Here is a 2,224-nt window from a genome sequence, read left to right as displayed (position 1 = left end):
TCGTTTCATTGTTGTATTTCGTTTATGACCATATTTCACGTGTTAAATTTACGTTATAGTCCTAAATTTAAAGGGTCTTATACGGATATTACCCCACACCCTTTTCTTATTATTAATCTCACTTTTTATTTCCTCTTGCCTTTATTTCACTAGTTTAATTAAATCAATTCAAACCCCCCCATCTTGTGACCGTAGACAGACCGAGTAGAAAAGTGAATAGTGACCGCCTCCCTGTGGAGATCGACCCTACTTACCGCTGACTTCCGTTGGTAGTAGCTAGGTATTTTATTTTTGGTACCTGACGACGGTATCAACCGTCACAATTTCACTCAAACGCTCAAAACTCAATGAAAATTCGAAACAAATACATGGTTATGAACCTTATACCACCAATCAGCCATTTACAAAGTCAATTTTGCCAGGCAAAATCATTTGGGGGAAAAGCCCCAAATTTTCGACTAATTAGGGTCGAAAACCCTAATTTTGTCGGTCCCATTTATTCAAATACGGAAGATAAATGCAAGATTAATACACATACCTCGATTAGTCATGGCAAATGCAAGCTTTTGGATCAAATTTTGACGGAAATGGTTGGAATTTGAGAGAGAAATCAAGAATTTGTATTTCGAAATAATGAAACAAACCCCTCTGTTTCATCGGGTTTTTACGCAGGATTGACACGCCCAGAAAAAGACGTAGCAAGTGCTGCGCCTCTTCCAAGGGACGCAGCTCTTGCTGCGCCTCTTCCTCAGTTTCCTCGATGCGCCTCTTCCTCGATGCCATATCACATATTTGGTCCGTTCGACGTATATTCTTCGCCCGGATTCGTATTTCTAAGCCAATAGCAAACTGTTGCCATGTTCTGCCAAGACCTAGCTTATCACAACGAGCGTTTCTTCTTTGACAGGTGTTTCGACACGCCTTTATTATGTTCCCCCAGCGAGAGTACACGGATAGACATTCCCTCTCGAGACATGGAGATCAGTTCCCGATTACGTTCCTCCAGCGAGAGTTCACGGACAAACATTCCCTCTCGAGACATGGAGATCAACATCGACCCTAAGCTCTTCCGAAGTTTGTTTGAAGCCGACCACAAACAAATTTCTCCCAGCAGTTCCAGACTATGTCCTGCTATCTTCTCCCAATATCGCATCTTGTTTCCCTGGAGTTTCAAGGAATTTCAGGTATGGTATCTTTTTATGGCTGGCGAGCTTCCTTACGTAGTCTAATGGACTTTAAACGACCCTCCCCGATAGTCGACAGACTCTAAAATGTTCCCGACGACAGGTCCTTGGTTCAGACCCCTTGAGCCGCCTCGCGTCGCCATAGTCGTCAGGTTGTAATCTTCGATTGACCTGATGGCTATACTTTGACTTTCGCCGTGTCCAAGGCTCAGTCAAAGTGGGGGCTCTGTAGATACCTCATTTCTGCACCTCCCGCAAACCACCCGGTGATGATTGGGCCGCATGTTTGGTACGCGGATCAATTTATGACAGTTCGTAAGTTTATCGTCAAGTGATCGCTCAAACACTTGTGTCTACCTCTTAATTGTCATCTACGTGACGATACGGTCGTTTTGGCAGTAATTAGAGTACATTTGGAGTCCGGGTCAAAAAATCGTCTTCATTTTCTAAAACCGAGTCAGGATGTTCTGGAATGTTCCGGATATTTCTATTCCATATTTTCGCAATCTTTTAATCTTTGGCAAAGAATTTCCCGTAATATTCACACAAAATATTAAGGAAAACAAGATTAATCCGTTATTCCATAACCAAAACACGGAAATCTTTCTTCCGCAGGAGGAAACCACTTGGGAAAGGACGCAGCAAGTGCTGCGCCTCTTCCAAGAGACGCAGTGCGTGCTGTGCCTCTTCCCAAGTCCTTTTTTGCGTATTTTTTCGTATCTTTTCATATGTTTTCGAGATTCACTTTCAAAGTTTCTCCGAAAAACCCTACTTCCACCGTGTGATTAGTAGAAATAGAGACCTTCGGTCTCACATACTTCTCACGCGAGTGTCCGCCCTTCTCTTCTCCCTTTGGATTCTAGACCACGTTCTTACTTTTTGGCATCTACGTGCTTGAACATTCGACCACGTAAGCTCAGATCTTTCTGAGTACCAACCTCATTTTGCATGACCGACCAATTTGACCAACTCCACAACAATCAACATTAGTCAATCTTATTCTTTTTCGTCCTAGAGGGCACTATCGTCTACATTCGAGT

This window comes from Silene latifolia, chromosome 1 (genome assembly GCF_048544455.1).
Source record: "Silene latifolia isolate original U9 population chromosome 1, ASM4854445v1, whole genome shotgun sequence".
Classification (NCBI taxonomy): domain Eukaryota; kingdom Viridiplantae; phylum Streptophyta; class Magnoliopsida; order Caryophyllales; family Caryophyllaceae; genus Silene; species Silene latifolia.
The sequence above is the reverse complement of the archived record's forward strand: the minus strand, read 5'-3'. Positions refer to the sequence as shown.